A 14,072-nucleotide genomic window follows, 5' to 3' on the forward strand; every position below is an offset into this window, starting at 1 on the left:
TTCCTCACAGCTCCCTTGCCAGCATCCTTGCCTTCCACAGCACGGTACCCAGCTACCTCAACACCCCTGCCAAGGATGCTGCGCAACAGGTAGCAGCATCTTTGCCCTCATGGCCACTCCAGAAAGGGATGCAGGGTTGGAAGCAGGGCAGAGGGGACCCTGGGAGCCCCCCACCTGGCTCTCCCCTCTCACAACCGTGTCTGGCCCATTCCCTTCTTTCTCCTGGCAGCAACCCTCTCTTCCTCCCCTCTCCTTTTCCCCACTTCTGGGAGGCTGGTTGATTGCCTGGCTCCCTTCATTAGTGTGATACCTCCTGGCAAATTGGTAAACAGAGGCGTATGAATGAGGTGTTGATTGCAATCAGCGGGGGAGAAGGGGGGCTGAGAGCACTGGAGAGGCCAACGATGCTTCCCAATCACCCGGTGGCCCGGGGCGGCTGCTGGAGAGGATCCGCTCTGTGCGGCTGTGCTGCGGAATCGATCCTCTCCAGCAGCTGCTCAAGAATACCCCCGCAGAAAGGGTTGCTCACCCTTCCCTCGGGGGAGAGCTGGCTGAGGTCTGGGGGAGCCCATCCTTGCTGCTGGGATGGTGGGATGAGGAGGGGATGGGTGCCAAGACACCCCATCCCAGGCTGATGCCAGGGCGCAGCTGCGTGGGAGCACCCCGGGGTGCTCAGAAAACAAGAGCTTAAAGGGATAAGCATGATCTAAACCACATCCTATTATGAATCTGGGCAGGCTGCAATGGAGGGGATCCCTTGCCTGTCTGTTTCCCGGGTATCTCTGAAGGTGTCACAGGGGGATGCCCTTGGGGACGTTCCTGTCACCACCCAGGTCGGGTCTCTTGTCCCCTCCCAGCACCACTGCTCTGCAAAGGTGGCTTTGGCTTGCTGGCACTAAACTTCTTTTACAGCTCTTGCCTACAAAAGGCAACCAAAATAGGATCCCAGAGGATTATTCCCCAGTGGGAAACATGGCTGCTGAGGATAAGGCAGGTATTAGGGGAGGGCACCTGGAGCCTGGGGCTCGGGCTGGGAGATGCATCCCTGCAGGAGGAGGCAAAACACCAGCAGTAGTTTTTGCTACTGCGCATCTGTTATTTGACCTTCTAAAACTCTATTTGTGGAGGTGGTTGTTATTTTTCATTAAATCTTTTAATCTAAAATCCCATTAGGCTCAGCAGCATGTTCATTTGTGAGCAGAAGCAAAACAGTTTGGTGTTTGCTCATTCCTGTATCTTCCTCACTTCAAACAGACGTAATAAAGTATTTTCTCTTTCCCTCTTCTTTCCCTTTGTGGTTTGGCTTTTTTAGGAGCCTTCGAGGCAGTTCAGCCTGGTTTTCCCCCCTCCCAGCACCACACGCTGCTTCTAGCTCTGCTGCTTTCTGGTCTGTTGAAGTCAAATAAGATTCATGTGATGTCCTCTGGAGTGAGGGCTTTTCTTTGCCTGGTTCTCCTGCCCACCTGCATCTGTGCGGTTAAACCAGCCCCACCATTTCCAGACCACAATGTTTGGCCTTAGAATAAAACAGCATTAAGAGATACCTTGAGGGGCTGATTTTCAGGGGTGTGTTTTTACAAAACCTGGAATGTGCAGAGCAAAACCTGCAGCCCCCATCTCTGCTGGGCAGCAGAAACCCACAGCGGGCACAACCTGGTCCCCCATCTGGGGGGACATTGCAGTGGTCCTTTACAGTAATTTTCCTTCTTCCTCAGTCTCCATCATCTTTATTTCAGGAATCAGTTAAAATCAGGCTTTGAATAATTCACTGGGAACATACGGCCGTCCACCCTAAATGGTTCGTCACAACTTCAATAATTCACTTTCCCGCAAGGAGCTGATGTGTTTTCCTTGTACGTGGGTTTGCTGCCCAGCACACGCGGCTCCCAGATCTAATCTGTTCACGAGGAGGAGAAAAAGGGGATTTAAGGCCAAATGCCTTTGTTTTAAGAAACACTTCCGAGCGAGGTAGAGGGTTTGCTGGGCAGCTTCTCAAACTATGGGAAAGGCAAAAACAATTTTCACCCCTTGAGAGCTTCCTGGACCCTCTGCCACCGGGCATATGCCGGGAGCTGCATCCCACCTCAGCTTTCCTAATGAGGTGCCTGGGTTTGTGTTTTCCCCCAGCAGCGTGGGTTAATTAGCCAGCGATGGTCAGTAACAGCTAGTAAGAGTGAGACTGGTAACAAGCCGTGGGGATTTGGCAGCCTCTCCACCCGCACCCCGTTTATCTGGGTAAATGAAGGTTTAATTTAAAGGAAGTACAAAGGCTCCTGTTGCAGTGTATTGGCAGGGTTGTGCTGGAGAATGTACAACACTCATGGGGAGAGGCTAAAATATATAACATACAAGCTTTATACAACAGCATTTCTGTTATGGATCTCTTTTCTTAATATCTCAGGATATTGTGTTGGCAAGTGATCCGTAACCAGGGTCCTGATTCTGCAAACGCTGGGAAACACATCAGCCCGAGGTAGGTGACGGTGAAGATGCTCAGGTGCCTCTGTAAGAGTGTGGCTTGTGGGAAAGGGTTTACATTTATGCTAAGTGCGATGAATTTAATTTCCTTGCAATAGCACTTCAATATTACAAGGAGCTCAAGAAAAAATCAGAGAGGGCCTGAAGGAAAATGCAACCGAGTCAATTGAAGTTAACTTCCCCAGGCACGGGGCCAGGCCCCTCTTTAGAGGCTATTTGCCAGCAAGACGCTGAATTGCCTGCAAAAATGTATTTTCAGTCGCTTTTGATTCAGCGGCCTTGAGCCGAAGCGAGCTGTGTGCAGAAAGGTCCCTGAAAACCTGTGTTTGCAGAAGCGGGGGCAGGCTGCAAAGAACCAGCCTTACTTCCCCCAGATCTCTTGTAGGAAGCCCAGGAGTGCTCTAGGAGCCCGGGAAGGGGGACTCGAGAGTCCCTGCCCCATGGCCAGTGAGGCAGAGCATCCCCCAGCCATCCCCCTCGCAGGGTTTCTCTTCCCTAAGGCTGTGCCCTCACACCGTGATGGGGGCAGGAGACGTTTATGCAGCTTTTTGGCCCCCACTTCCCTGCCACCCCCAGTCTGATGCTGCTGCCACTGATAGCTGCTGTTTGTCTAATTGCGTTGTAGCCTATGGGGGGAAGGAAACCAGAGCCTTGGCTTCAAACAGAAGATGCCCTTAACCACCAGACTTGCTCCCCAACCTCCTGTGACAGCCCCGTATTTTTCAGGCCGTTTCGGTACTGCTAATGAGCAGGACTGCCGAGGCCGTGGTTGGCGGTTCCTGCAGCACCGGGCTCTGGCAATGAGCTGGTGTCCAGAATCCCAAGGGGATGCTCTGTCTCTTCCCCCGTGTTCATCCTTCTCTTTGCCGTCATCCTTTTTATTCACAGGTGCTTCTTCTGGCCTACTTGCATCCAGTTCATTCTCCTTTTCTCAGATAAAACCTGACTCCAGGCCTTATTTGGTAAATAAAGTGGGGAGAAGCTGGGCTGTCTCTTTCTTCTCCTGACAAGCCTTTCAGGATGGGGAGATGAGATGGAAAGAGAGACAGATTAATAGGATGCAAAAGCGGAGAAGAAAAACAAACATGAGATAAAGGGAGCATGGGAAAGGCAGAAAAACAATACAGATCCATAGCCGTGGTGGAGAAGCAGAGTAAAGGCAAGGGGAGACCTGCCGAACCCCAGCCCCTGCATGTGAAGTGAGGGACTAGGGAGAGCAAACTGCAACACACTGATATAATGTGGGCAGCACTTGACATCCCTCCCCAGCTCCTCCTGGCCGTACCTACGGTGGGATCTGGGGAAAGGGACCCAGGCTTGTGAAGAGATGGCCATGCATTCATGCAGGAGATCTCCTCCCGCGTCCTCTAACAAATTTTTGCCCAAGGTACAGGTCGGTTGCGCAAGCGGCCGAGCGCTTTAACCTGCCTCTGTCTCCAGCTGTCAAACACTGTAAATATCTGGGAGGTGGTTAATGCTGGGAAGCAACGGAGGTGCTTTAAATGGAGCACAGAGCCAAACCCACTGCTGGTTTGACTCATAAATATCTCCTTTGCATTTCTTCTCTGTCAGAAGGCAGTAATAAAAGAGAACAAAAGCCAAAGCCATCATGGGGAGGCTTCAGCATCTCTGATGCCTCCTTACCCCTTCCAGGGCATGTCTAATATTGATGAGGAGTAAAAGTCGATTAGCTGGGGGGCAGCTGGTAGCACAGGAATGTTTGCTGGGCATGGGGAGCCCGGCACTGAGATGGCGAGGTTGGGAGCTGGCACAACAGGCTCCTGAAGGGCTCAGTGTAGAAATCATTGTTTTTCCTATTATTTCTCCATTTCCAGCAGGCTGAGTAGCACTGAACATCTGCCTGAAGGCAAGTAACCTGGCCCAGCTCTTGAAACCACCAGCTTCATTAGCAGCAAATGAAGTCCTCAGCTGAAGAGATAAAGTGAGGGCTAAGGCACTAAAATTATCTGTGCTGGAACCAGTTGAGAGCGAATGCTGTTAAACAGGGTGTGCAACGGCGAAACAGGTAATTTCTGGCATGGAGCAAACCCTGGGCATCACTGGGGGAATTTCTCTCCTTTATCAAAAGGTCCCATCACCCTATCAGCCCCAAAAGCAAAGGACCCTCGGGGTGGCAGGACCCACACTCGGGAAAGGTGGAAGCCTCATCTGGAGGCAAACATCAGCAGCAGATCTCTGTCTCAGTTGTGATTTTTTAATAAGCTGAAATCTCAGCTGGACCTGGCAGAAAACTCAATAGCGGGACATGAGAACCCAGTCAAAATACATGGAGCTAAATTGGCCACCCCACAGGCAGTCATGAAGCTTCTCAGGTGGCGTGATGTGCCGCCACACCAAAAGGGGGGCAAAAAAATACTATTTCAAAGACAATTTCAAAAATCCCTTGAAATAATCACCTAAGATTATTTAAGTCTCTTAAAATACCAGGGCAAGATCCAGAAGTGCTTTTTAGGAAGTTGGTGGTGGGCACTGGCGGAGGGAAGGAAGGCACCTTCCCACTGCTGGAGGCATCTGGGAGGGTTGGGTTTTTCCTTTTCTAAGTTAGCCCTGAAGGGTGACCTGTCACTCCACCCGCAGAAGCCTTATCTGCAAAGCAACATATTGGCTTTCGCAGAAAGCCTCTCTTTCTCCAAAGCCACTTTAATTCCATCCTTTTAGATCTGCCTTTTCAAGTGCGGCCCCAGCAACATCCATCTGCCCTTACAATAGAGATGGTGTTCTGAATCGTTTTATTTTTGGCATCTTCGCCCTCAGCTCCTCCGTAGCAGGCAAATGCTCCCCCCTGCCCGCAGCTGCCGAGGATGCTGCGATGCTGTCAGGTTCGGGGACGGCTATTTCGGGCCTCAGTTCCTCATCCACTGACGGGTGCAGGACAGACAGATGCTTTTGGGCAGCAGCTGTAGGTGCCTCCTGAGGCTGTGCAAGCCTGTCCATGAGTTACTAACAGCCTGTGGCTTTTTCTGGTTCACACCAGGTGCTAGTAGGGGCAGTCCCGGATCCCACCCTGCATCTGCCCCGCTGGTCTTTTAACATTCAATGCTCGAGGCTGGGAGAGGCACGAGCAGCCCAGCCCTGAGTTTGTGAGCAAGTTCTTCCACAACTAGAGGAGAAAAGGCAGGAGGAAAGTAGAGGAAAAACAAAAACAAAGAAACAAATTAATTTTAAAATTTTTCTTCTATTTTTCAATGTGTGAACCCTTCCAGGAGGAAGTCTTTAAAATTAATAATGTTCTTTCTTTTTCTTTCTCGATTTCCAAGACTCCTGGTTTAAATTAACAAAATGTCAAATACAATTAAGTCCTGATCATGTGTTTGTGATAACGAAAGGATGGATTTCCAGCTAGTTTACAACTCTGATCTGTTTTTCTCCTGTTTTTTTTTTTTTCTTTGATTAAAACTCCCTTTATTAGACTTACTATTTCATCGTTTCCCTCTGAATTCCATCCTTAGTGATCCAAGGTGAAAGCCTTTTTGTTGAACAGAAGATTTTAAGGCTTTTTAGCATCCTAGTGTTTTCCTCCAATGTCTTCTCAGGCCGGGGGCGGCAGCCTGGTGCTCTGCCAGGAGCCCATTGGTGCTCCCAGGGACCTCGCAGCTCCTACTGCTAACGCCCCAACACCCTTTGTTTATTTTCTCTCTTCCTTCCTCCCTTTCTGTACTTGGGAACAAATTATATTAATGAGTTTGAAAGGCCACATAATAATCCAGTGCACCATAGCCAGTGACCTTGCAAGGAAGAGCTCGAAGGGTTAATCTGTAATTTAGGACTTGACACCAAAGATACAGTCGCTGGGAGACAAGTAAGCCCCATTGGAGGCTTTAGGAAATAATTTGCTTTGGCATTTTCTTTATAAGAGTGAATTGATTTTTGCTGGGCTGTGTCAGGCTGAATTATGAATGGGGAGAAGCAGGGCTGACTCCCCCCAGGTGACGGGGTGATGATCAGACGCAGGGGCGGAGGGGGCTTGGGGACTGCCCCATCCCAGCAGATCCCATGCAAACCTGTGGCCACAGTGTCATCGTCCCCAGCCCAAGTGCCGTAACCATTGCGCCCCGCTCGATGCCGTCTTCTGAGGCAGAGACCCTCCTGCAGGCTGCTGGGAGCTGTAGTGCAGAAAAGCCACTGGTCAGCGATGGAGACAAAGGCAGGTTCTCGGCTCCTTGCTGGCTTGGTTGAACCGGCACTGGACCTCACCCCGTCACGAAGAGCCCCCCAGGAACACGCCGTCTGCCTTCGGCATGAACCGCTGCTCTGGAGCTTGTGCTGAGCGTCCTGCCGGGCTGCCTGGCTTTCGTTTGCCAGCTCACGGGGAGGCAGTGGGAAGAAAATGAGGTCTGGGCTTTTTTCGCCCCCCCCGCTCTTTCATTTATCATCTGTTACAAACCAGCTCTAGCTCCTCAGTAAGACGGGGGAACAGCAATTCTTGAATAAGACAGACTGTAGAAAAGCCTCGCCTAATCGCAGAGACTTCCCAAACAAAAGGGCTCAGACTATCCGCTTCTTCCCCTGCCCCTTTTCCCAGTAAATCCGCCCCAAAGAACAGCTCGTTCATTAAGCCGGCTGCTCGGTAATCACAGCTAACCCAGCGATAAGCGCTGGGCTCATCCAGCTCGTCACAGCGTCCCCCGGTTCCTGGGAGGATGGAAATGCCCTGCTCCCCAGGGAAATAGGCAGCCGTGGAGGGGAGGAGGTTGTCGTATGGCACATCCAGCACTCGGGGGGCAGGGGACCCTGCCCTGTCATCTCCTGGAGCTGTGGCTCAGCCCCCCCAGGTAATTGTGCATGGAAATGGATTCCCATTTCTCTGCTCAATCGTCCTGTTTGCTGTCACAGCCGAACGTTTTGCATGTGCAATTACCCATCTCTGCATATATCCGCGGGCACGCTCAGGTGTCGCTGCCAGCCTTGAGCGGCCCCGTGCAGCCCCGCCGCTCTGCCTTTGAGCTTTAATCGCAGTCAAGCAGAAGCCATTTTCCATATGAAGCTGGAGGAATGTATGGGGTGAATAAATGGGTTTGAAAGCCTAGCAGTGTAATGAGTTAATTTAAAACCTGCCTTCTCTTCTTGTATATTAATTTACTTGGTATTATATTTAATCTTTCAGTTACTGGGGGTTCATTGGCTTTTTCCTCCCCTTGTCTTCCGACAGCTCCCTGGGATGCTCTGCCTGCGGCAGGAGCTGGATGAAGCCAAGCCAGGGCTGGGGAGGGGGGACCAGACCTGGGCCAGGAGACCTCACCTGGAGCATCCCCTGCCATTTCCATGTCCTGTCTCTGAGGAGCAGGATTAGCCTGACGGATGGCCTGGAAGAGAGACGGTTGCAGGAGTTATCTAAGTCAGGCTGACCTGAGAATCTGTCCCTCAGCCCATTGTGGCAGGGTGGGCTAAGAAGAAGAGGTGAAGCTGGAGGGCAAAACGTGGACTGGGGCCCCAAGGCTGCATCCAGAACCAGGTCACGGGCAGGGGTTCGGTCCGCTCCCGGCTGCCGAGGGAGCGTCAGCAGCAGCTGCTGCTGGCAACATCCCACTCCCTCCCCTCTTGCTAATGAACGTAGGTGAAACTTGCTGTGCCATGACTTTAATCAGCAGAGAAAACTGCAAAGCCTTTTTCTTTTTTTTTTTTCCTTTCACCACCTGCTGAATTCAGCGTCGAATGCGAATTAGGTGGCGTTTGGGCTTGGCTGATCGCCCGCTTCCCGTGCTAACTCGTGGAGCCAGCATCTGCCACACAGCCGGCCTCCCCAGCTAATCCACGGCGCGCCTGGATCGGCCCCTGGCATTTCGCACTGTACCTAATAACCCCCGGAGCTTAAAGGCTGCTCGCTGCAGGCTCAGCCTGCATGACTTCTCTGAGTGACCGGCTGCCGAGCTCAGCCCATGCTGGGGCACAGGACTAACTCGTAGCACCCATGGGTGGCTGGGCAGGGTGGCTCCAGCCTCGGCGCTGAGCTGGAGGGTGACATTGTGATGTGGTGACCTCAGGAACCAAGCCCACAGCAAGCGCTGCCTTGTGCATGCTGTGTTTGCAGCTCCAGGGAGCTTTGTGGTTGCATTTGCTTGTGGCTGGTGTGCAGGCAGCTCTGGGCAGGGAAAGGGATGCAGGGGTAGGCATCCCAGAGCCCTGTGTGCATGGGGGTGCTGGAGCGGTACCCCATGGCTCACACCTATGGGTCCCTCAGCATGGCAGGAGTAATTTGCAGCTCCATTAACAATCAGAGTGGGCACAGTGGCCTTGCAATGTGTCCATTTGATAAGAGGCAAGTTCTACCGAATAATGAGCAGTAATTGGATTTCAGGGTTAACCAGCTTGCAGCAAAAATAGAAAAGAGTGGAGAGCCATTGGATATTTCTGTTCTGGCTCATCAGACACTGGAGGTTTATCTCTGCTGAGAATAGCACAGGAGAGGTAAAGTTATTAGTGACCATCAGAGCATGGCGATACCATCTCCCTCTTGTGTTTAGTGGAATGAGTCTGTGAGGCCTCTGTGAGTTTCATTTAAGGCTACGGGAGTTTATAACCCCCCACGGGAGATCTCTGCATGCGCACCATTGCGGTGCAGCCAAGAGGAGAGGAATTGGCTCTCTTTAGCATGCGGGAGCACCCAGCCTCTCGGCTGCAGGGGGAGGCAGGAGCCGGCAGCCGGGGGAGCGGGCTGGATCGGCCAGTGGCTGGGCAGATGCATTTGGCAGCTGCGATGGCTTGTCTTCCAGCAAGATGAATTCCCGCTGGAAGCGGTGTGGAGAAGGGCTATTAGCATGGTGGGGAATGGAGAGCCTGTCTTATAAGACGAGACTGAAAGCACTTGGCTTGTTTAGCCCAGCAAAGGGAAGGCAAAGCAGGGATATGATTACTCTCCATAAATATATCAAGCGAGTAAACACCAGGTACAGAAAGGAACCATTTAAGCTAAAAGACTGTGCTGGCACAAGAACAAATAGGTTTAAACTGGCTAATGCAGGCTGGAAATTAGGAGGCAGTTTTTAACCATGGGAGTTGCGAGACAGTTTTTAGCCATGGGAAGCAGAGGATGCAAAATACCTCATTACATTCCAAACAGAGCTGGGCTGGTGTGTGAAGGGAGCAGAAAGCCGCCTGCCTGCAACTGCAGGGGCCTCAAGGCACCCTGATGTCCCCAGTTCCGCAGGGTAGGGAGCATCAGGACAGCCGACACCAGCCTCTCTCTGTGGGGGTGCTGGCAGGGACCCAGTGCTTGGGACAGCCCCCCAGAGTGCTGGGGGGCGGAAGGGGTGATGAGCCAGAGGCAACCAGTGTCGGCCACTGGCAAGGATGGTACCACAGGAGCTGAAGCATCCTCCAGCCTGAGCACGGCAGCTCGCAGCACCCAGATCTGGGCTGGTAACCTGCCACTGTCATTGGTTTTTCTGGATTTTATCTGGAAATGGCACACAGCTGGGCAATAAACTCCAAATCTCACCTCCTGCATGAAATTATTCTGAATTCCCTGTATATTCTAGGGCCTGCCTAAAGAATGGGTGAAGAATCTGCTGGTGAGGACTCTAATCAGTTTTGAGAGCAGGTAATTTCTCAGCTAGAGATCATCTCCAAACAGGAAATCAGATTCAGGAGATAGCTGCTTCACACAGCACATCGTGGTGGACTAGAGCAAAGCTTGTTGTAATAATAATCAGATCTGGAATAAGAAGATCATTACTAATATTATGCAGTAATTACTTTACAATCCTCCTACCAGGTGGGTTTTCCTATCTCACTTATCTCTAGCGTTAATGGAATAGGAATAATTCTAGACTTAATCCTGGCATCTGGGCAGGTTTTTTTGGACGCTGTACCTCCTTCGTGAAACCAGAGAAAAGCCATTCCCTGTCTTCAGCGCCTTTGGAGTCTGGCACCATGCCTGGGATCGTAGTAAGACACAAAAGCATCTGATGGAAGCGACCACTGGATGGAGCCTCAAAGGTCATAACAACATCCGATTCTGGTACAGATGGTGTTCGCTGACGAAAAACGCCAAGTGCAGAAGCCGTGAGCACCGGTACTGCAGCGTTAAGGTAAGGAGGGATGCTGCCTGCACTCCTGCTGCAGAGCCGGGGTGGGCAGTGGTGCCCAGCTCTGCCCCAGCTGCCCTGGCATAAGCTGCCTGCATCTCTGCCTGCACTTCTGCCTGCATCTCTGCCTGCCCTTGCTGTGGTGGCAGTAGTTTCCTCAGGGCAGGGGCACCAGGGTCCCTCCCAGTCAGTGTGCAGCTCATTCACCCCGCCCTGGGGCTGCACAGGCTGACATGCTCTATAAAACCTCACCAAACACATGGTTTAATTCCAGCAGGACAAACAGAGGTAATGTAACTGTGCAAAGAGAATTCCAGTTTTGATTAAAACCCACAGACCTGCAAGCTTTGGCTCCCTCTTGAATAAGGATGAGGATAATATTGGCAGGAGAAAACGAAGAGATCTGATGATATCTGAAGTAAGAGTGTGGCAGGTTTGCAGGGAGCCTTTGACCCAGGTAGGTTCAGGTGTGCTAAGCCTTCAGCGGCTCCTCTTCCCCCAGCCCTGGGAAGGGGGAAGGCAAACCCGGCCAGGGGGATAAGATTAGATCTGGGAACAGAACAATGCACAATCCAGTCATCTTGCAAACTTGCAGCAGAGCATCCCAAATGCCGTGTAATGATGGGTTTTACAGATGAGTGCATGAACACGCTCACAAAAATGGGGCCTGTGGAGTGGGCGAGGGCTGCTCCAGGAGAGGACTCTGCCATAGCTCTGTACGCCTTTCTGCAAGGATTAGTGTCTCCTGCACCATGTGGCCCGTACTGCGTGTACAGCCACGAGCATCGCACGTGCTTGGAACATGGTGTAAGTTGGTCTTGCAGACCAATGACTGAGGATGCACATGCCAGGCCAGGGGGGCTCTTTGGGCATGGTGTGCAGTGGGGAGCAAGGAGAGGGGCTTTCTCCATGTGTAGTCAGGCTGCCAGGCCTTGCAGAGCTTGCAGACTGGGCCCATAATCTCCAGGCAGAGTTTATAGCATGGCTGCTGAACACACCAAGCACCAGAGAAGAATACAGCTTCCCTTAGACCTTGATAACGTGTCCTATGGATAAAATCTTCCTTGGACAACCCCTCCAGCAAGACGCAGGCTGCTGGCAGTGCTATGCACCAGGGGACAGTTTGTCCCAGTGTCCCCCAACTGCAGTGAGACTGGGGTTCACTGGGAAGATGCAGGGAAGTGGATAACCACAGCTAACTCTTCTCTCCACAGGGATCCAGGAACATTTTTCCCCCACCTGGCTGGCACCGCTGCCGGGTTGCTGTTGCAAAATGACAGAGGTGGGTTACTCAGCATCAGGGCTGCCTGTACCCTGCACTGGGGACACGGCTGATCCCGCACAGCTCCACGCACTGATTGCAGCCATCAGTGTGTCGAGCTGTGGGGACTCAGCCGCATCACATGCCCAGCGCCCCAGGGAGCCTAAGGGAGACCTGGGGAGTGATGAACATCCTGCATCCCTGGGTGGGGGGGTGTCAGCAACTTCCCAGTTCCCCGGGCTGTCTATGAGGACGCTCTCTCTTTAAAACAATCCCGGACGCGATTTGTCGCCGGGGCCGAGCGCGGAGGGGAGCGGGGAGGCGGGGGCGGGCGGGGGGCGCGGCGCCTCGGTACGGCAGCGGCTGCTGCTGCTGCGGGAGGTTCCCGGAGCCGCGGCGGCGAGTGGAGCCTTGAGCCTCGTTGCACCGGGGCCGGCAGCAGCCGCAAGCCCCGGGGTATGCGCTCGCCCCCGCCGCCGGAGCGGGGTGTGGGTAGGCGGAGGAGCGCGGAAGCAAGCGGAGAACGGCGGGGAGCGGGGCGCAGGAGCCCGGCCGAGCCCCGAACGGCGGAGGATGCGCCGAGCCCCGCGGAGCCGAGCACAAATGCAGCGCGGAGCAGCCAGCGCGGCCACCGCCCCAGCCCGCGGAGGTAACGGCGGCGGAGGGGAGCGGGAAGCGGGGCAGCCGGGCCGGGATGGGTTTGAGGGGGTTTCTGTACCCCCTCGCGGGGAGTGGCACCCTGCCACCGCCCTGTGCTCCTTGGGGACCTGCGGCTCCTCAGAGCATCATTCAGCAAGTGGTACCTGCCCCCTCTCAGCAGAGCTGGGATGAGGAAAGGGCTCCCCTGGTGCGAAGGGGCAGGCGGGTGGGGGTCACCGTGTTCTCAGCCCCCCGCAGCCATAAGCCCACAGCCCGAGTTGCTGGAGGCCCAGCCCGCAGCGGTGGCAGATGCTCAGCGCCAACCTCAAAACCGCCACGATCGAAGCTCGGCTTTGAGGTTCGATGCATCCAGTAACCTCAGGCAGTGCGCACGGGGGACGGGCAGGGCTTGGCGCGGGGCTGCCTGCTGCCGGCAGGCTGGCTGCTTGCCCACCTTGCCACCCGCTCCTCAAAACTGGCCAACTTTGGGCTGACTTTGTGGGGCACCTGGTACCCACCACTACCGTGAGCGATACATGCAAAGGGTGCCAGTCCCTGCCTTGGGCAGCTTAGGCTAGACCTAGAAGAGATGAGAAAGGTGCCTGGACCATTAAGGCTGGACCTCTAGGGATCAATGGCTCAATAGCGGATGATATCCCAGGTTGACAACAGAAGGGGTTAATTTTCATCTCATTTGATTTGCACTGCTCCATTCACCAACTGATCTGCCCTGCTAGGGAAGCTATCTGCACGCATCTTACATCTTGCTCAGCCCTCCTGCCAAATGAGGGCAAATTGCAAAGCTGTTCTGCCCCTAGTCCATGTCTCTGTTGAGAAACTGAGTCTCGTCTCAAGTTCCTCAGCTTGTACAGGAGCAACCCACCACAACAGCATCCAGAGGGCCCCAGGGGTCTCCTTTTATCTGCTGTGCTGCTAACAGAGGAGGGAGAGGGGTTTAATTATCCTCAAGTGTCAGTTCAAGATAAATCTGCTGGGACACAGCTCTTGGCAGGTGCGAAATAACAGGACGTTTTCATGCATGGGAGGCTCAGCTGAGAACAGTTCACTGGTTTAATTGGCGGCTCCTAGAAAGGGTTCATGTCAGGGTACAGAAAATGGGACGGTGCAGGCTCCAGCAGCGATCCTGGTGCTACAGCTGTGGCGAAGGGAAGATGGATGCTGAAGGCTCAGATCTTTCTCCGACGCGTTGCTTCGGGGGCTTGGTGCAGAGCGGGTGCTTTGGGCTGGTGGCGCAACCTCAACGCGATGCTGTCCTCTCAGGGGCTGATGCTTTTCCAGCATCACTTAATTTCTGCTCATCTTTCCAGTCAATTCCTGAGGGAGTCCTTGCAGGGCCATCAGGAGACATGACCTGTTTTATGGGGAGCCGAGAATGAGGGAATTGTCCCCAGAACCAGGTCACTCCAGAGCTGTCTTGTAGGGTCGTAAGGTGGGATGGCCTCAGGGTTTATTGAACGGCTTCTCTTCCCTCTTCTTGCCAAAATCCTTGAAATGTTTTACAGAAGCTCTCAGGATAAGTGTTTGAAGAGTTTTGTTTCCCCAATTCCATGGGGAAAAGCCTCTTCCCTCTCCAAAACGCTGTGGCTTGATGCCCACAGGGGATGTTCCCACCCTGCCAGGGCTGCAGT

The sequence above is a fragment of the Streptopelia decaocto genome (genome assembly GCF_964273445.1).
Source record: "Streptopelia decaocto genome assembly, chromosome: 9".
NCBI classification, from domain to species: Eukaryota; Metazoa; Chordata; class Aves; order Columbiformes; family Columbidae; genus Streptopelia; species Streptopelia decaocto.